The 20,621-nt window shown below is 41.3% G+C and overlaps 1 non-coding gene and 1 pseudogene across 1 annotated transcript; one reads left to right on the forward strand and one right to left on the reverse strand.

Annotated features, from left to right (window-relative positions):
- Window positions 1-7,897: 7,897 nt before the first annotated feature.
- On the reverse strand, window positions 7,898-8,074 carry LOC140287621 (U2 spliceosomal RNA; annotated as a pseudogene).
- Window positions 8,075-12,999: 4,925 nt separating this feature from the next.
- LOC140287617 (U2 spliceosomal RNA) lies at window positions 13,000-13,190 on the forward strand. The gene has a single exon (XR_011911757.1). It is a non-coding gene; the product is annotated as a U2 spliceosomal RNA (small nuclear RNA).
- The last annotated feature ends 7,431 nt before the right edge of the window (window positions 13,191-20,621 follow it).

The raw sequence follows: 20,621 nt of genomic DNA on the forward strand, positions 1-20,621 counted from the left end.
TCGAATGCCAGAACATACACCATCAAAAGAGGGAGCGGAGGTTTTCCGCTGTAAGAAGGTGTGAATGTCCGACCATAGTTGGTAAAAAGCGGGTAAGAAAAGGTTAAAATACTCGACTCTACACAATCAATAGCGGGAGCGGAGTTGTTCGGCTAAAAGAAGGTGTGAAAGTCCGACCATGGTTTGTAAAAAGCGGGTAAGAAAAGGTTCGAATGCAAAAATACACACCATCAAAAGCGGAAGCCGAGGTGTTCGGCTGCAAGTAGGTGTGAATGTCCACCCATAATTAATGAAAAGCGGGCAACAAGTAGGTTCGAATGCCCAACCATACATCAACAAAAGCAGGAGTGGATGTGTTTGGCTACAAGAAGGTTTGAATGTCCGAGCATAGTTTGTAAAAAGCGGGTAAGAAAAGGTGCGAATGCCCGACAATGTATGATCAAAAGAGGGAGTGGAGGTTTTCGGCTACAAGAAGGTTTGAATGTCCAACCATAGTTTGTAAAAAGCGGGTAAGAAAAGGTGCGAATGCCCGAAAATACACCATCAAAAGAGGGAGCGGAGGTGTTCCGCTGTAAGATGGTGCGAATGTCCGACCATAGTTGGTAAAAAGCGGGTAAGAAAAGGTTCGAATGCCCGAATATATACCATCATAAGCGGAAGCGGAGGTGTTCGGCTGAATGAAGGTGTGAACGTCCGACCAAAGTTTGTAAAAAGCAGTTAAGAAAAGGTTCGAATATCCAACCAAACATAATCAAAAGTGGGAGCAGAGCTGTTCGACTGCAAGTAGGTGTGAATTTCCACCCATAATTCCTGAAAAATGGGTAAGAAAAGGTGCGAATGCCCAACCATACATCATCAAAAGAAGAAGTGGATGTGTTCTGCTACAAGAAGGTTTGAATGTCCGACCATAGCTTGTAAAAAGTGGGTAAGAAAAAGTTCGAATGCTCGAACATACACCAACAAATTTGGGAGCGGAGGTGTTCCGCTGTAAGACGGTGTGAATGTCCGACCATAATTGGTAAAAAGCGGGTAAGAAAAGGTTAAAATACCCGACTGTACACAATCAATAGCGGGAGCGGAGTTGTTCGGCTACAAGAAGGTGTGAAAGTCCGACCATGGTTTGTAAAACGCGGGTAAGACAAGGTGCGAATGCCCGACAATGTATGATCAAAAGAGGGAGCGGAGGTGTTCGGCTGCAAGGTCTGAATTTCCAACCATAATTTGTAAACACCGTTGAAGAAAAGCCTCGAAAGCCCGACTATACACCATCAAAAGCGGGAGCAGAGGTGTTCAGCTGCAAGAAGGTCTGAATGTCCACCAATAATTACTGAGAAATGGGTAAGAAAAGGTGTGAATGCCCAACTATACATCATCACAAGCAGAAGTGGATGTGTTCGGCCACAAGAAGGTTTGAATGTCCGACCATAGTTTGTAAAAGGCGGGTAAGAAAAGGTTTGAATGCCCGAACATACACAATCAAAAGAGGGAGCGGAGGTGTTCCGCCATAAGAAGGTGTGAATGTCCGACCGTAGTTGCTAAAAAGTGGGTAAGAAAAGGTTAAAATACCCGACTGTACACAATCAATAGCGGGAGCGAATGTGTTCGGCTACAAGAAGGTGTGAAAGTCCGACCATGTTTTGTAAATAGCGGGTAAGAAAAGGTGCGAATGCCCCACAATGTATGATCAAAAGAGGGAGCGGAGGTTTTCGGCTAAAAGAAGGTCTGAATGTCCAACCATAATTTGTAAAAACCGGGGAAGAAAAGGCTCGAAAGCCCGACTATACACCATCAAAAGCGGGGGCAGAGGGGTTCAGCTGCAAGAAGGTCTGAATGTCCATCAATAATTGCTAGAAAACATGAAAGAAAATTTTCGAATATCAAACCGCACATGATCATAAGTGGGAGCGGAGGTGTTTAGCTGCAAGAAGGTGTGAATATCCACCCATAATTCCTCAAAAATGGGTAAAAAAAAAGGTGCGAATGCCCAACCATACATCATCAAAAGCAGGACTGGATGTGTTCGGCTACAAGGTTTGAATGTCCGAGCATAGTTTGTTAAAAGCGGGTAAGAAAAGGTTCGAATGCCCGAATATACACCATCAAAAGAGGGAGCGGAGGTGTTCAGCCATAAGAAGGTGTGAATGTCCGACCGTAGTTGGTAAAAAGCGGGTAAGAAAAGGTTAAAATGGCCGTCTGTACACAATCAATAGCGGGAAGGGATGTGTTCGGCTACAAGAAGGTGTGAAAGTCCGACCATGTTTTGTAAAAAGCGGTTAAGAAAAGGTGTGAATGCCCGACAATGTATGATCAAAAGAGGGAGCGGAGGTTTTCGGCTGCAAGAAGGCCTGAATGTCCAACCATAATTTGTAAAAACCGGGGAAGAAAAGGCTCGGAAGCCCGACTATACACCATCAAAAGCGGGAGCAGAGGTGTTCAGCTGCAAGAAGGTCTCAATGTCCATCAATAATTGCTAAAAAACATGAAAGAAAATTTTCGAATATCAAACCGCACATGATCATATGCGGGAGAGGAGGTGTTCAGCTGCAAGAAGGTGTGAATGTCCACCCATAATTCCTGAAAAATGGGTAAAAAAAGGTGCGAATGCCCAACCATACATCATCAAAAGCAGGTGTGAATATCAGATCATAATTTGCAAAAACCTGATGAGAAATGGTGAGAATGCCCGACTATACACCATCAAATGCGGGAGCGGAGGTGTTCGGCTGTGAGTAGGTGTGAATGTCCGACCATACTTGCTGAAAAATATGACAAAGCAGTTTTCACTTGGTTTGAGTGAAGGATTTCATTTTATATAGAAATCCGAAATTGTGTAGAACTAGTGGAAATAAGTTTATTCTCGGATTCCTAAAGGTTTAGTGTTGTTCTTTGGTATACTGCAAAGTAATACTTTTTATTTTGTTGAAACCGATTCAGACATGGATAAATATCAAGGAAAAAGCAGTTTTAACTTGGTTTGAGTGAAGGAATTCATTTTATATCAAAATCCGAAATTGTGTAGAACTCGTGGAAATAAGTTTATTCTCGGATTCCTAAAGGTTTAGTGTTGTTCTTTGGTATACTGCAAAGTAATACTTTCTATTTTGTTGAAACCGATTAAGTTAAAACTGCTTTGTCCTTCATATTTATCCATGTCATAATAGCTTTAAACAAAAAAGAACGTTGTACTTTGCAGGATAGGAAAGAACAACACTAAACCTTTAGGAATCCGAGAATAATCTTCTTTTCACGAGTTCTACACAATTTCGGATTTTGATATAAAATGAATGCCTTCACTCAAACCAAGTTAAAACTGCTTTGTCCTTCATATTTATTCATGTCTAAATAGCTTTAAACAAAAAAGAACGTTGTACTTTGCAGGATAGGAAAGAACAACTCTAAACCTTTTCAGGAATCCGAGAATAAGCGTCGATTGACGAGTTCTACACAATTTCGGATTTTGATATAAAATGAATTCGTTCACTCAAACCAAGTTAAAACTGCTTTTGTCCTTCATATTTATCCATGTCTGAATAGGTTTCAACAAAAAAGAAAGTATTACTTTGCAGTATACCAAAGAACAACACTAAACCTTTAGAAATCCGAAAATAAGCTTCTTATCACCAGTTCTACACAATTTCGGATTTTGATATAAAATTAATTCCTTCACTCAAACCAAGTTAAAACTGCTTTGTCCTTAATATTTATCCATGTCTGAATAGGTTTCAACAAAAAAGAAAGTATTACTTTGCAGTATACCAACGAACAACACTAAACCTTTAGGAATCCGAGAATAAGCTTCTTTTCACCAGTTCTACACAATTTTGGATTTTGATATAAAATGAATTCCTTCACTCAAACCAAGTTAAAACTGCTTTGTCCTTCATATTTATCCATGTCTGAATGGGTTTCAACAAAATAGAAAGTATTACTTTGCAGTATACCAAAGAACAACACTAAACCTTTAGGAATCCGAGAATAAACTTATTTCCACGAGTTCTACACAATTTCGGATTTTGATAGAAAATGAATTCCTTCACTCAAACCAAGTGAAAACTGCTTTGTCATATTTTTCAGCAAGTATGGTCGGACATTCACACCTACTCACAGCCGAAAACCTCCGCTCCCGCATTTGATGGTGTATAGTCGGGCATTCTCACCATTTCTCATCAGGTTTTTGCAAATTATGATCTGACATTCACACCTGCTTTTGATGTTGTATGGTTGGGCATTCGCACCTTTTTTTTACCCATTTTTCAGGAATTATGGGTGGACATTCACACCATCTTGCAGCTGAACACCTCCTCTCCCGCATATGATCATGTGCGGTTTGATATTCGAAAATTTTCTTTCATGTTTTCTAGCAATTATTGATGGACATTGAGACCTTCTTGCAGCTGAACACCTCCGCTCCCGCTTTTGATGATGTATAGTCGGGCTTTCGAGCCTTTTCTTCCCCGGTTTTTACAAATTATGGTTGGACATTCAGACCTTCTTGCAGCCGAAAACCTCCGCTCCCTCTTTTGATCATACATTGTCGGGCATTCGCACCTTTTCTTAACCACTTTTTACAAAACATGGTTGGACTTTCACACTTTCTTGTAGCCGAACACATCCCTTCCCGCTATTGATTGTGTACAGTCGGGTATTTTAACCTTTTCTTACCCGCTTTTTACCAACTACGGTCGGACATTCACACCTTCTTATGGCGGAACACCTCCGCTCCCTCTTTTGATGGTGTAGGTTCGGGCATTCGAACCTTTTCTTACCCGCTTTTTACAAACTATGCTCGGACATTCAAACCTTCTTGTAGCCGAACACATCCAGTCCTGCTTTTGATGATGTATGGTTGGGCATTCGCACCTTTTTTTTTTACCCATTTTTGAGGAATTATGGGTGGACATTCACACCTTCTTGCAGCTGAACACCTCCTCTCCCACTTATGATCATGTGCGGTTGGATATTCGAACATTTTTTTTCATGTTTTCTAGCAATTATTGATGGACATTCAGACCTTCTTGCAGCTGAACACCTCCGCTCCCGCTTTTGATGGTGTATAGTCGGGCTTCCGAGCCTTTTCTTCCCCGGTTTTTACAAATTATGGTTGGACATTTAGACCTTCTTGCAGCCGAAAACCTCCGTTCCCTCTTTTGATCATACATTGTCCGGCATTCGCAACTTTTCTTACCCGCTTTTTACAAACCATGGTCGGACTTTCACACCTTTTAGTAGCCAAACAACTCCGCTCCCGCTATTGATTGTGTACAGTCGGGTATTTTAACCTTTTCTTACCCGCTTTTTACCAATTATGGTGGGACATTCACACCTTCTTACAGCGGAACACCTCCGCTCCCTGTTTTGATCATTTATGGTCTGGCAATACTACCTTTTCTTACCCGTTTTTGAGTTATTATGGCTGGACATTCACAGCTTCTTGCAGCCGAACACCTCTTCTCCCGCTTTTGATGATGAATGGTCCGGCATTCTTACCTTTTCTAACACATTTTTCAGCAATTATTGTTGGTCATTCACACCTTTCTCATCAGCTTTTTACAAATTATGATCTGACATTCACACCTACTTGCAGCCGAACACCTCGGCTTCCGCTTTTGATGGTGTATATTTTGGCATTCGAACCTTTTCTTACCCGCTTTTTACAAACCATGGTCGGACTTTCATACCTTCTTTTAGCCGAACAACTCCGCTCCCGCTATTGATTGTGTAGAGTTGGGTATTTTAGCCTTTTCTTACCCGCTTTTTACCAACTATGGTCGGACATTCACACCTTCTTACAGCGGAACACCTCCGCTCCCTCTTTTGATGGTGTATGTTCTGGCATTCGAACCTTTTCTTACCCACTTTTTACAAACTATGCTCGGACATTCACACCTTCTTGCAGTGAAACACCTCCGCTCCCTCTTTTGATGGTGTATGTTCGGGCATTCGCACCTTTACTTACCCGCTTTTTACAAACTATGGTCGTACATTCAAACCTTGTAGCCGAAAACCTCCACTCCCTCTTTTGATCATACTTTGTCGGGCATTCGCACCTTTTCTTACCCGCTTTTTACAAACTATGCTCGGACATTCAAACCTTCTTGTATCCAAACACATCCACTCCTGCTTTTGTTGATGTATGGTTGGGCATTCGAACCTACTTGTTGCCCGCTTTTCATTAATTATGGGTGGACATTCACACCTTGTCACAGCCAAACACCTCCGCTCCCTCTTTTGATCATGTATGGTTGGACATTCGCACCTTTTCTCACCCGCTTTTTGCAAACTATGGTCGGCCATTCACAGCTTCCTCTCCACCATACTTGTATGGTGGGAAATTCACACCCACTTGCATCCGAAGATCTCCGCCCCCACTTTTGTTGATATTTAGTCGGTCATTCACACCTTACCTGTTTTCTTGCCGCCAAACACCTCTGATCTCGCTTTTGATGATGTAAGATTGGGCATTCAGACCTTGCTTTTCCTGCTTTTCACCAACTATAGATGGACATTCACACCTTCTTGCAGCCGAACACTTCCGCTCCACCTTTTAGGTTTCTATCACACCTTTTTTTTCACCGCATTTTATAGATTATGGTTGGAAATTCTCAACCACTCATCCGAAGACCTCTCCTCCCGCTTTTGTTAATATATTTGAACTTTAGTCAGACATTCACACCTACTTGTAGCCGAACACCACCTCTCTAGCTTTTGATGATGTATGGTCCGGGATTCTTACCGTTTCTAACACATTTTTCAGCAATTATGGTAGGATATTCACACCTTCTTGCAGCTGAACACCTCCTCTCCCACTTATGATCATGTGCGGATTGATTTTCGAAAATTTTCTTTCATGTTTTCTAGCAATTAATTATGGACATTTAGACCTTCTTGCAGCTGAACACCTCCGCTCCCGCTTTTGATCATACATTGTCAGGCATTCGCACCTTGTCTTACCCGCTTTTTACAAACTTTAGTCGAACATTCACACCTTTTTGCAGCCGAACACAGTTTTTTGCAGCCGAATTTGGGCATTCGCACCTTTTCATACCCACTTTTTACCAACTATGGTCGGACATTCACACCGTCTTACAGCGGAACACCTCCGCTCCCTCTTTTGATGGTGTATGTTCGGGCATTCGAACCTTTTCTTACCCGCTTTTTACAAACTATGCTCGGACATTCAAACCTTCTTGTAGCCGAACACATCCACTCCTGCTTTTGATGATGTATGGTATGGCATTCGAACCTACTTGTTGCCCGCTTTTCATTAATTATGGGTGGACATTCACACCTTGTCGCAGCCAAACACCCTGTTTCGATCATGTATGGTTGGACATTCGCACCTTTTCTCACCCGCTTTTTGCAAACTATGGTCGGCCATTCACAGCTTCCTCTCCACCATACTTGTATGGTGGGATATTCACACCCACTTGCATCCGAAGACCTCCGCCCCCACTTTTGTTGATATTTAGTCGGTCATTCGCACCTTACCCGCTTTTGGCAAACTATGGCCTTCTTGCAGCCAAAAACCTCTGATCTCGCTTTTGATGATGTAAGGTTGGGCATTCAGACCTTGCTTCACCTGCTTTTCACCAAATATAGTCGGACATTCACACCTTCTTGCAGCCGAACACTTCCGCTCCACCTTTTAGTTTTCTATGGGGCATTCACACCTTTATTTTCACCGCATTTTATAAAAACACCACAGGAACACCGTATTGAGGCTTTGTTCTGACCGCTCATTCGGTGTCGCGTTTCTTTCAAGCATTTCTCCTGGTTAGCCCGCACTCGGCTCGCTCCCAGGGCCGTGTTAAAGTCTACTTCGCATTCACTCTCTTTTCTCAGCAGACTAAAAGAAACTTCCATCCTGCACCGCTGTTAGCTTTTTCACAAGAGCAGAGGAGAGCGCACCGTTCCCAGCGGCACTGCAGTACCGGGTCGATGCTTGGAGTGAACGGAGCAAGCTCCTTTTTCAACTCCTATTGATAAAAATCCATTTAATATGTAGTCCTTGCATAGACGTATCACATATTAAACTGATAAGTACAGATGGATTATGTGCAATTAGTAAAGAGAGTAGAGGACGATCTCTCTCGTTGGAAGTCCTTACCTATATCACTTATGGGGAGAGTTACAACCATTAAAATGATGATACTACCAAAAGTTAACTATTTGTTCTCAATGATCCCCATAAAACCATCTGCTACTTGGTTTAAGTCACTAGATTCATGCATCTCCAAATTTCTTTGGAAAAACAAACCACCACGTATTAGTTTAAAAACCCTACAGAAGACCAAGGACAGTGGTGGATTAGATTTACCTCATTTTCAGCACTATTCCTTAGCCAATAGGTTACAATATATATCAAAATGGTTTAAACCTTGTTGTTGTCACAGTTCCCAGAGACGTTGTAATCGTTGAGGATTCTATATTCACCCCCTCATTAGAGGCACGTGTTGCAGATTGATGACACTGAATCTTCTTCTCTGTTCATTGCTGGCATCATTCCCAGCATCGTAAGTGTTCGTGGCATTGTTAGCCTCTTCTTCTGGATCTTGATATCGAGCATCCTTTTGTATTTCTGGTTTGTAAGTCCTCTCTCCTCGTTCACCGGAGTCTTCGTCTCTTTGTCCTTGAGTTTGGTGGTTTTTTCTTCTTTTGATGCCTTGACACAGTGTGACAGGTGATACCACATGGGAGATCCTTTAACTTTAACTGCTGTCCCTGTGCTGCGAAATGGCTGTGCTGCTCAAATGGTCTCTCCTTCATCATATACACAGTTATTTATACATCACCTTCCACCATGAAGCGTTGTCCCTTTTTGTTTCTCTCTTTGTTCTTAAAATGCTGTTATAAATGTCTAAACCAATCCATTAAACTAGATCATTTTGGCAGTAAAGCGATCTACAATGTGCTTGGTCGCAAAGCTGCTCATCTGTGGTAAACAGCTCTTCAGAAAGGCATTCTTCAATTGATTTCACTCATTTTATGTAATAATTTTGTGATTTCCTACAAAACTACACTTCTTCTCCCATCTGTCTGAGTATTTAATATTGTCTGGGTCCCGTTAAAACATGTATTTTTCCCATCTAATTCCTTGTTTGCTTTAAAACAAGTATTCCCCATTTTCTATCCCTTCAGTAGCCAACCAGTTTGTATGGAGTACACTGGAGCAACTTGACTGATCAGTAAAACACTGCTTTTGTTGTCACCGCAAGGCTTCCCCCGTCGGTTGTTTCACTGAGACACTACTGAGTAACTACAACTCAACACAGTTTATACACATAACATTCATATACATACTAACAAACAAACAAACAATAATTTATCGCAATTTTCTCATCTCTGTTTGAACGTACACCCAGGTAAATATTCCTGTAGTCTTCTCATACCGACTATGGACCCATTCATTGTTTAACTTCACTGTTTTGCAAATCCTAATTGAATATTACACATTGACATTGAACTTTACTGGATAAGCAGGTCTTCATTGCATTCAGCAGCCTATATGTGAGCATTTATGTGTAAGCTGTTCTTCTTTGCATTTATCAGCAGCAAGCAATTCTTCACTGCACATGCATATGTAAATAGTAAAACAATTCCAATGTGTTAGCGAAACCTTCTATATCACAGTGGTTTCTAAGGTCTATTTTAAGTTCTTTGCCATCAGTGAGATGACATTGTTTACAAAGTGTGTCAAATTATCACTGAAGATCTTTTCAGGAATTTCAAATCTAGAAATGAGTTATTTTACGCGTGATTTTGCTACTGAGAGTGCATCTGCTTGTGCACATGGAAATATTTCAGACCATTTGGTAAAAACCTCTGTTGTCACTGAGCAGAATCGTTTCCCTTAACATTAATTTAGTTCAATGAAATCTACAAAATAATGAAATAATGAAATCCAAACAAATATGTTGAAAAAGATACACTGGCTTAGGGAATTATCTTCGTTTTGGTCTTAGATTGCCCTGTGGAATGTATTTTGCACATATTTGACCTGCTAGACAAAACTTTATTCATTTATTTATTCTAAAAAAATGTTTTTAATAATTAGTAAAACCATATGCTGTAAAAACCTGGTTCATTATTGCTTCCATCCCTCCTGTTGAGACATGACATGGTCCGTGGCTCAATACTGCAGCATATTTAAACAAATTCTTTGGCAGTATGGTTTTCCTTCCGGTCATTCATATGAGTCTATTGTAGATGGCAATTGAATAACATCTAATAATGCTAAAATATTTGTAGTTTATACATTTAGCTGTGGATGTCAACATACCTGTTTTTCCAATGCTGTGTTAACACGTGTACAGTTGAGAAGGCATACTGACTGTCAGTGTAAACGTTAACAACCTTTTTGTTATTTAATTTACAAGCTTCAGTTAAAGCTACCAATTCGACTGCTTGAACAGAGTAATTTTTTGGTAGTGGTTGTTTTAAGAAAACTTCAGTTTCTGTTACTACTGCAAATCCTGTAGCATTTGTGCCATCAGGGTTTTTTTCCTTGATCTGTTGAATAAATATAGTTATTTCTGCATTTTCATAACGTATATCAGTTAAGTCTGGCCTGGGTAAAACACTGATGGTTATTTCTGGCTTTCCATCTGTGGGGTAGGTAGCAGTGTGGATGGATTAAGTGTAGCACATCTCTCGACAACAAGGTGTGGCTGTGAAAGAAGAACTGTTATGTAGGAGAGATGTCTGGTAAAGATATTTTGTTAAGTAACCATATCACAGCCACTGCATGAGGTACCTTAAGTGTTAATGGGTGAAATAACACCATTATTGTTGATGCCTGCACTGCCAATGGCTTCTGGCCATTGATTCAAAAGTACGATCTCGTCCCTTTTTCCCCCTTTCAGTGGAGACTGGCCCCTAATTACCGCAATTCAGCAGGGGGTCTTTCATTAGGAGTACTGGACTCCCCCGTGCACGGTTTCAGCTCCGACCCTGGACAGCGGAAAAAACGTTGAGATCTGGTTTGAGGACCCAATTGTTGAGAAAAGTCTCTCAATGAGACTCAGAGTTGCTGGAGTCAGTTAATGCAAAGGTTTAATCTTGCAGCAAGTTCAAGAATGTGTGTGTGTATGGGTGTATGTGTGCGAACGTGTGTGAGTTTGTGTGTGTGAGAGTTTAAAGAACCTGTTATCCACAGGCAGGCCTTAACTAGTATGGCACGGGTCCAGCCTGTCTCATCTTTTTTGGAAGGTCCAGCGCTCGGCCGTAACCCTTCTGTCTGTTTGGACTCTCACATACATTCGGTTAATCATAGAAAAACGAGAACAAAACTTTTTAGCCCCTTAAATTCATAAAACAGACATGGTGCAGTTATTTCCATTCTAGAAAATAAGAGTAATCACCACCATTCCTATAAATTCTGGATATTCTAACAATCTGAATCTTTTTTAAATGTTCGATGAAGCCCTTTGCTGTTCTGTTTAGAGACTCAGCTGATCATAAACCAAGTTTTGCTCTTGAACCAAGCTTCTAAACTCTTCACCTTTTTCATTTCTCAGTTAGTATTCACTTTAAAACTGATTAAAAGAAAAATTAAATGAATGCCTATCAACAAATGTGGGATCTAAACTCTAGTGCTTCCTCTAAAATAATTTCCTTTCTCAATTCAGAAATGTGTGTGTGTAAGTCACAACACCCGTGACACCAAAACGGCTTTCTTTTCTCTCTTTTCTCTACACTCTGCACTGTGAGCACACACAACAAATCAGAAAGGCTCTCTCTTTTTTTTTTTTTTGATTGTGTGCCAGGGCGTTGTCTCACGTATTAGATTATGCTTAAGATACGAATGAGTTTATCAGTCACATCAGAATCCATACATACTGATCCTCCCGTAATAAAATGGTCGGATCTTATCAAACACACTTTGTTTCTTGTGACAAGTCAGCGAAACAGCGTATACACGTCAAGACACTGAATCAAGTTTGCCACAAGAACTCATAAGTTTGGCAGTATTGCTCTGCCGTCAGCAATCATACACCCATTTTATTTTCATGAGACATGTGCAGGCACCTGTTCATCTACTGTTCTATCACTATGAATTAGTTTATCTATTATCAATAAGGATACTTCTACAACTACTATCAAAGTATGTCCGGACTTCTTATGTTGTCAGTTGCTATATATGAATAAGTGGGTTGCTACTGAAAAGCATTAAGCATGTCACACAGCCCAAACATATAACATTTCAGGACACACCACACAGTTAACAACCACAGTGAAGCGTGTCAAAGCCCAAACATGTAACATTCAACAGGACACTTACACAACACATTCAAATCAAACAGTCAGACAACATACAAGAACCTATACCCCAGCCGGCATTGCTCCCTGCCTATTTTCCTACAACTCACTATGTGTGCGCACACCTTTATTCACAAACTCTTCAACTTATACTCTTTTACCGAAGCTGCTACAGCTCGATTGGCCAAATACCCTTAGATCCTATTTCGGTGAATTTGACATCTGCCTTGCATGTAACAGATTAGCGGTTTAGCAGTTTTAATTTAGTTTGAGTGAAGGAATTCATTTTATAGCAAAATCCGAAATCGTGAAGAACTCATGGAAGTAATCATTTTCTGGGATTCCTGAATCTTTAGATTTGCTCTTTGTTTTACTGCAAAGTACAACGTTGAGCAGCACTAATGAGTTGTTTCTATTTTTGGCAGGCTTTACCTTTGCGGATGAAGCCCTTTCTGTCTGTGCAAAAGAAATCTTGTTACTGTGCAGAGTGACTTCTCTGAGTAGAGTCGCCTTACTTGTTGCGACTGTGCCAATGTTCGAAGCTGGAGTGCAAAGTTGTTGCTTGAATGGTGCTTGCTGGAGCGTGCGGTAGTGTAAAGTTATACCATTTAAAAGGGCTGAAGAGTGCTCAGTGCAGCGGGTGGGCCGAGGTGCAAAGTGACACTATGGCCATAAAAAGAACACCGCTACAAGTGCGCATTGTGCCAGGAAGGGCCCTCGGACGTGAACCAGTGGACAGTTATCGCTTCTCGGCCTTTTGGCTAAGATCAAGTGTAGTATCTGTTCTTATTAGTTTAATGTCTGATGTGTCCTCTATGCGAGGACTACATATTAAATGGATTTGTATCAATAGGAGTTGAAAAAGGAGCTTGCTCCGTTCACTCCAAGCATCGACCCGGTACTGTAGTGCCCCTGGGAACGGTGCGCTCTCCTCTGCTCTTGTGAAAAAGCAAACAGCGGTGCAGGATGGAAGTTTCAGGGAGCCCAAGATGAAACTTTCTTTTAGTCTGCTGAGAAAAGAGAGTGAATGCGAAGTAGACTTTAACACGGTTCTGGGAGCGAGCCGAGTGCGGGCTAACCAGGAGAATTGCTTGAAAGAAACGCGACACCGAATGAGCGGTCAGAACAAAGCCTCAATACGGTGTTCCTGTGGTGTTTTTATAAAATGCGGTGAAAAAAAAGGTGTGAATGCCCCATAGAAAACTAAAAGGTGGAGCGGAAGTGTTCGGCTGCAAGAAGGTGTGAATGTCCGACTATATTTGGTGAAAAGCAGGTGAAGCAAGGTCTGAATGCCCAACCTTACATCATCAAAAGCGAGATCAGAGGTTTTTGGCTGCAAGAAGGCCATAGTTTGCCAAAAGTGGGTAAGGTGCGAATGACCGACTAAATATCAACAAAAGTGGGGGCGGAGGTCTTCGGATGCAAGTGGGTGTGAATATCCCACCATAGAAGTATGGTGGAGAGGAAGCTGTGAATGGCCGACCATAGTTTGCAAAAAGCGGGTGAGAAAAGGTGCGAATGTCCAACCATACATGATCAAAACAGGGAGCGGAGGTGTTTGGCTGCGACAAGGTGTGAATGTCCACCCATAATTAATGAAAAGCGGGCAACAAGTAGGTTCGAATGCCCAACCATACATCATCAAAAGCAGGAGTGGATGTGTTCGGCTACAAGAAGGTTTGAATGTCCGAGCATAGTTTGTAAAAAGCGGGTAAGAAAAGGTTCGAATGCCTGAACATACATCATCAAAAGCAGGACTGGATGTGTTCGGCTACAAGAAGGTTTGAATGTCCAACCATAGTTGGTAAAAAGTGGGTATGAAAAGGTTCGAATGCCCAAAATCGGCTGAAAAAAACTGTGTTCGGCTGCAAAAAGGTGTGAATGTTTGACTAAAGTTTGTAAGACAAGGTTTGAATGCCTGACAATGTATGATCAAAAGCGGGAGCGGAGGTATTCAGCTGCAAGAAGGTCTAAATGTCCATCATTAATTGCTAGAAAACATGAAAGAAAATTTTCGAAAATCAATCTGCATATGATCATAAGTGGGAGAGGAGGTGTTCAGCTGCAAGAAGGTGTGAATGTCCTACCATAATTGCTGAAAAATGTGTTAGAAACGGTAGGAATGCCGGACCATACATCATCAAAAGCTAGAGAGGTGGTGTTCGGCTGCAAGTAGGTGTGAATGTCTGACTAAAGTTCAAATATATTAACAAAAGCGGGAGGAGAGCTCTTCGGATGAGTGGTTGAGAATTTCCAACCGTAATCTATAAAATGCGGTGAAAAAAAAGGTGTGATAGAAACCTAAAAGGTGGAGCGGAAGTGTTCGGCTGCAAGAAGGTGTGAATGTCCGTCTATAGTTGGTGAAAAGCAGGAAAAGCAAGGTCTGAATGCCCAATCTTACATCATCAAAAGCGAGATCAGAGGTGTTTGGCTGCAAGAAAACGGGTTAGGTGTGAATGACCGACTAAATATCAACAAAAGTGGGGGCGGAGGTCTTCGGATGCAAGTGGGTGTGAATATCCCACCATACAAGTATGGTGGAGAGGAAGCTGTGAATGTCCGACCATGGTTTGTAAAACGCGGGTAAGACAAGGTGCGAATGTCCGACAATGTATGATCAAAAGAGGGAGCGGAGGTGTTCGGCTGCAAGGTCTGAATTTCCAACCAGAATTTGTAAACACCGTTGAAGAAAAGCCTCGAAAGCCCGACTATACACCATCAAAAGCGGGAGCAGAGGTGTTCAGCTGCAAGAAGGTCTGAATGTCCACCAATAATTACTGAAAAATGGGTAAGAAAAGGTGTGAATGCCCAACTATACATCATCAAAAGCAGAAGTGGATGTGTTCGGCCACAAGAAGGTTTGAATGTCCGACCATAGTTTGTAAAAGGCGGGTAAGAAAAGGTTTGAATGCCCGAACATACACAATCAAAAGAGGGAGCGGAGGTGTTTCGCTGCAAGAAGGTGTGAATGTCCGAGCATAGTTTGTAAAAAGTGGGTAAGAAAAGGTTCGAATGCCCGAACATACACCATCAAAAGAGGGAGCGGAGTTGTTCCGCTGCAAGAAGGTGTGAATGTCCGAGCACAGTTTGTAAAAAGCGGGTAAGAAAAGGTTCGAATGCCCGAACATACACCATCAAAAGAGGGAGCGGAGGTGTTCCGCTGTAAGAAGGTGTGAATGTCCAACCATAGTTGGTAAAAAGCGGGTAAGAAAAGGTTAAAATAACCGACTCTACACAATCAATAGCGGGAGCGGAGTTGTTCGGCTAAAAGAAGGTGTGAAAGTCCGACCATGGTTTGTAAAAAGCGGGTAAGAAAAGGTTCGAATGCAAAAATATACACCATCAAAAGCGGAAGCCGAGGTGTTCGGCTGCAAGTAGGTCTGAATGTGCACCCATAATTAATGAAAAGCGGGCAACAAGTAGGTTCGAATGCCCAACCATACATCAACAAAAGCAGGAGTGGATGTGTTTGGCTACAAGAAGGTTTGAATGTCCGAGCGAAGTTTGCAAAAAGCGGGTAAGAAAAGGTGCGAATGCCCGACAATGTATGATCAAAAGAGGGAGTGGAGGTTTTCGGCTACAAGAAGGTTTGAATGTCCAACCATAGTTTGTAAAAAGCGGGTAAGAAAAGGTGCGAATGCCCGAACATACACCATCAAAAGAGGGAGCGGAGGTGTTCCGCTGTAAGATGGTGCGAATGTCCGACCATAGTTGGTAAAAAGCGGGTAAGAAAAGGTTCGAATGCCCGAATATATACCATCATAAGCGGAAGCGGAGGTGTTCGGCTGCAAGAAGGTGTGAACGTCCGACCAAAGTTTGTAAAAAGCAGTTAAGAAAAGGTTCGAATATCCAACCAAACATAATCAAAAGTGGGAGCAGAGCTGTTCGACTGCAAGTAGGTGTGAATTTCCACCCATAATTCCTGAAAAATGGGTAAGAAAAGGTGCGAATGCCCAACCATACATCATCAAAAGAAGAAGTGGATGTGTTCTGCTACAAGAAGGTTTGAATGTCCGACCATAGCTTGTAAAAAGTGGGTAAGAAAAAGTTCGAATGCTCGAACATACACCATCAAAATTGGAAGCGGAGGTGTTCCGCTGTAAGACGGTGTGAATGTCCGACCATAATTGGTAAAAAGCGGGTAAGAAAAGGTTAAAATACCCGACTGTACACAATCAATAGCGGGAGCGGAGTTGTTCGGCTACAAGAAGGTGTGAAAGTCCGACCATGGTTTGTAAAACGCGGGTAAGACAAGGTGCGAATGCCCGACAATGTATGATCAAAAGAGGGAGCGGAGGTGTTCGGCTGCAAGGTCTGAATTTCCAACCAATAATTACTGAAAAATGGGTAAGAAAAGGTGTGAATGCCCAACTATACATCATAAAAAGCAGAAGTGGATTTGTTCGGCCACAAGAAGGTTTGAATGTCCGACCATAGTTTGTAAAAAGCGGGTAAGAAAAGGTTTGAATGCCCGAACATACACAATCAAAAGAGGGAGCGGAGGGGTTTCGCTGCAAGAAGGTGTGAATGTCCGAGCATAGTTTGTAAAAAGTGGGTAAGAAAAGGTTCGAATGCCAAAATATACACCATCAAAAACGGAAGCCGAGGTGTTTTGCTGCAAGTAGGTGTGAATGTCAGATCATAATTTGCAAAAAGCTGATGAGAAAGGTGTGAATGACCGACAATAATTACTGAAAAAAGTGTTAGAAAAGGTAAGAATGCCGGACTATTCATCATCAAAAGCAGAGAAGAGGTGTTCGGATGCAAGAAGCTGTGAATGTCCAGCCATAATTACTCAAAAACGGTTAAGAAAAGGTAGTATTGCCAGACCATAAATGATCAAAACAGGGAGCGGAGGTGTTCCGCTGTAAGAAGGTGTGAATGTCCGAACATAATTGGTAAAAAGCGGGAAAGAAAAGGTTAAAATACCCGAAAGTACACAATCAATAGCGGGAGCGGAGTTGTTTGGCTACTAAAAGGTGTGAAAGTCCGACCATACATCCTCAAAAGCAGAACTGGATGTGTTCGGCTACAAGAAGGTTTGAATGTCCGACCATAGTTTGTAAAAAGCGGGTAAGAAAAGGTTAAAATACCCGACTGTACACAATCAATAGCGGGAGCGAATGTGTTCGGCTACAAGAAGGTGTGAAAGTCCGACCATGTTTTGTAAATAGCGGGTAAGAAAAGGTGCGAATGCCCGACAATGTATGATCAAATGAGGGAGCGGAGGTTTTCGGCTAAAAGAAGGTCTGAATGTCCAACCATAATTTGTAAAAACCGGGTAAGAAAAGGTTCGAAAGCCCGACTATACACCATCAAAAGCGGGAGCAGAGGGGTTCAGCTGCAAGAAGGTCTGAATGTCCATCAATAATTGCTAGAAAACATGAAAGAAAATTTTCGAATATCAAACCGCACATGATCATAAGTGGGAGCGGAGGTGTTTAGCTGCAAGAAGGTGTGAATGTCCACCCATAATTCCTGACCATACATCATCAAAAGCAGGTGTGAATGTCAGATCATAATTTGCAAAAACCTGATGAGAAATGGTGAGAATGCCCGACTATACACCATCAAATGCGGGAGCGGAGGTGTTCGGCTGTGAGTAGGTGTGAATGTCCGACCATACTTGCTGAAAAATATGACAAAGCAGTTTTCACTTGGTTTGAGTGAAGGATTTCATTTTATATAGAAATCCGAAATTGTGTAGAACTCGTGGAAATAAGTTTATTCTCGGATTCCTAAAGGTTTAGTGTTGTTCTTTGGTATACTGCAAAGTAATACTTTTTATTTTGTTGAAACCGATTCAGACATGGATAAATATCAAGGAAAAAGCAGTTTTAACTTGGTTTGAGTGAAGGAATTCATTTTATATCAAAATCCGAAATTGTGTAGAACTCGTGGAAATAAGTTTATTCTCGGATTCCTAAAGGTTTAGTGTTGTTCTTTGGTATACTGCAAAGTAATACTTTCTATTTTGTTGAAACCGATTAAGTTAAAACTGCTTTGTCCTTCATATTTATCCATGTCATAATAGCTTTAAACAAAAAAGAACGTTGTACTTTGCAGGATAGGAAAGAACAACTCTAAACCTTTTCAGGAATCCGAGAATAAGCGTCGATTGACGAGTTCTACACAATTTCGGATTTTGATATAAAATGAATTCGTTCACTCAAACCAAGTTAAAACTGCTTTTGTCCTTCATATTTATCCATGTCTGAATAGGTTTCAACAAAAAAGAAAGTATTACTTTGCAGTATACCAAAGAACAACACTAAACCTTTAGGAATCCGAAAATAAGCTTCTTATCACCAGTTCTACACAATTTCGGATTTTGATATAAAATGAATTCCTTCACTCAAACCAAGTTAAAACTGCTTTGTCCTTAATATTTATCCATGTCTGAATAGGTTTCAACAAAAAAGAAAGTATTACTTTGCAGTATACCAAAGAACAACACTAAACCTTTAGGAATCCGAGAATAAGCTTCTTTTCACCAGTTCTACACAATTTTGGATTTTGATATAAAATGAATTCCTTCACTCAAACCAAGTTAAAACTGCTTTGTCCTTCATATTTATCCATGTCTGAATGGGTTTCAACAAAATAGAAAGTATTACTTTGCAGTATACCAAAGAACAACACTAAACCTTTAGGAATCCGAGAATAAGCTTCTTTTCACCAGTTCTACACAATTTTGGATTTTGATATAAAATGAATTCCTTCACTCAAACCAAGTTAAAACTGCTTTGTCCTTCATATTTATCCATGTCTGAATCGGTTTCAACAAAATAGAAAGTATTACTTTGCAGTATACCAAAGAACAACACTAAACCTTTAGGAATCCGAGAATAAACTTATTTCCACGAGTTCTACACAAATTCGGATTTTGATATAAAATGAATTCCTTCACTCAAACCAAGTGAAAACTGCTTTGTCGTATTTTTCAGCAAGTATGGTCGGACATTCACACCTACTCACAGCCGAACACCTCCGCTCCCGCATTTGATGGTGTATAGTCGGGCATTCTCACCATTTCTCATCAGGTTTTTGCAAATTATGATCTGACATTCACACATGCTTTTGATGTTGTATGGTTGGGCATTCGCACCTTTTTTTACCCATTTTTCAGGAATTATGGGTGGACATTCACACCATCTTGCAGCTGAACACCTCCTCTCCCGCATATGATCATGTGCGGTTTGATATTCGAAAATTTTCTTTCATGTTTTCTAGCAATTATTGATGGACATTGAGACCTTCTTGCAGCTGAACACCTCTGCTCCCGCTTTTGATGGTGTATAGTCGGGCTTTCGAGCCTTTTCTTCCCCGGTTTTTACAAATTATGGTTGGACATTCAGACCTTCTTGCAGCCGAAAACCTCCGCTCCCTCTTTTGATCATACATTGTCGGGCATTCGCACCTTTTCTTAACCACTTTTTACAAAACATGGTCGGACTTTCACACTTTCTTGTAGCCGAACACATCCCTTCCCGCTATTGATTGTGTACAGTCGGGTATTTTAACCTTTTCTTACCCGCTTTTTACCAACTACGGTCGGACATTCACACCTTCTTATGGCGGAACACCTCCGCTCCCTCTTTTGATGGTGTAGGTTCGGGCATTCGAACCTTTTCTTACCCGCTTTTTACAAACTATGCTCGGACATTCAAACCTTCTTGTAGCCGAACACATCCAGTCCTGCTTTTGATGATGTATGGTTGGGCATTCGCACCTTTTTTTTTTACCCATTTTTGAGGAATTATGGGTGGACATTCACACCTTCTTGCAGCTGAACACCTCCTCTCCCACTTATGATCATGTGCGGTTGGATATTCGAACATTTTTTTTCATGTTTTCTAGCAATTATTGATGGACATTCAGACCTTCTTGCAGCTGAACACCTCCGCTCCCGCTTTTGATGGTGTATAGTCGGGCTTCCGAGCCTTTTCTTCCCCGGTTTTTACAAATTATGGTTGGACATTTAGACCTTCTTGCAGCCGAAAACCTCCGTTCCCTCTTTTGATCATACATTGTCCGGCATTCGCAACTTTTCTTACCCGCTTTTTACAAACCATGGTCGGACTTTCACACCTTTTAGTAGCCAAACAACTCCGCTCCCGCTATTGATTGTGTACAGTCGGGTATTTTAACCTTTTCTTACCCGCTTTTTACCAATTATGGTGGGACATTCACACCTTCTTACAGCGGAACACCTCCGCTCCCTGTTTTGATCATTTATGGTCTGGTAATACTACCTTTTCTTACCCGTTTTTGAGTTATTATGGCTGGACATTCACAGCTTCTTGCAGCCGAACACCTCTTCTCCCGCTTTTGATGATGAATGGTCCGGCATTCTTACCTTT

Source organism: Leuresthes tenuis, unplaced genomic scaffold (assembly GCF_036924035.1).
Source record: "Leuresthes tenuis unplaced genomic scaffold, fLeuTen1.0.hap1 SCAF_158, whole genome shotgun sequence".
Lineage (NCBI taxonomy): Eukaryota > Metazoa > Chordata > Actinopteri > Atheriniformes > Atherinopsidae > Leuresthes > Leuresthes tenuis.